Here is a 1,152-nt window from a genome sequence, read left to right on the forward strand (position 1 = left end):
ACGCAGCTCGTGCCTGCTGTCAGTATTCAGGTCTGACCAAACCACTGGCCAGGAATGGAGGGGGAAAAACGTAATTCAGAAGTTCGGCGTTTTGCCGATGGAAAGAGGAGGACGAAATTAGCAAGCCAGGTGAATTGTGACTTCATGTATTACTAAAATGCAAGCCATAGGATCTGTCGTTTGAGCTCCCATAGACTGCCTATTATGGTGCGACATTATGACACCCCTGCCTCAGGGGTGGACTCGTCGCTAAGGAAGTGTTTGCCGACAGAAAATCGCCCTTCCGCGGTACTCCTTTAATGAGAAAGGTTGACTTAACCATAGAAATGAAAGCGGAAGCTTTGCTAGGGTCTCGGTTTCGTTCCCGCCCTCCTCCGGATGACCCGAAAGGGGGAATCCCACCTCTTCTAAAGCCCTTGGCCTTTTTAAAATTTATTTTCTAAATCTGACGATAATTTTGTTAACGTGATGTAGTATATTATTTTAGGTAAATGACCCAATAAATTTAAAATGCCGGAAAGAATGGCAGTGAATCGAAGGGAGAAAAAAAATATATATTTAAAAAAAAGAATGAAGTGGTGAAACACCAGGAACATTCAAATAAGCCTTAACATACATTATAATCCTAACTGACCTGAGAGTAAGAAATGGTATCTCCTGCAGTTTTGTTTTGTTTTGTTTTTTGTTTTTCATTATCATAGGAGTTGTCTGTTGTGGGAAAATATTTTCAGCCAGGGGTTTTTTTCCCTGCCCTTTAGTAATGGAATGGACTTTATTATATATACCTCTATACCAATGCATCCATTATAACAAAAGAATTCCGTGAGCTCTGACAAATGTATACAACCTTGTAACCACCCCCACAATCAAGATACAGGACATTCTTTACCCTCAAAGGGTTCCTTTGTGCCCCATTCCAAACCCCACCCCTACCCCAGGCAACCACTGATGGCCTTCCTTTCCTATACATTGTATCTGTCTTTTGTAGCGGTTCTTACAAGTGGAATGAGACATTTTGTGCACTTTTGTATCTGATTTCTGTTACTCAGTGTAATACTTTCAAACATCATACAAATTGTATCCATATTTTTTTTCTGGGTGAGTAGAATGCCAAACCACATTTTGCTTATCCATTCTGTTAATTTTTATTTA

The sequence above is a fragment of the Oryctolagus cuniculus genome, chromosome X, assembly GCF_051225735.1.
Source record: "Oryctolagus cuniculus isolate XC-2025 breed Fujian yellow rabbit chromosome X, ASM5122573v1, whole genome shotgun sequence".
NCBI classification, from domain to species: Eukaryota; Metazoa; Chordata; class Mammalia; order Lagomorpha; family Leporidae; genus Oryctolagus; species Oryctolagus cuniculus.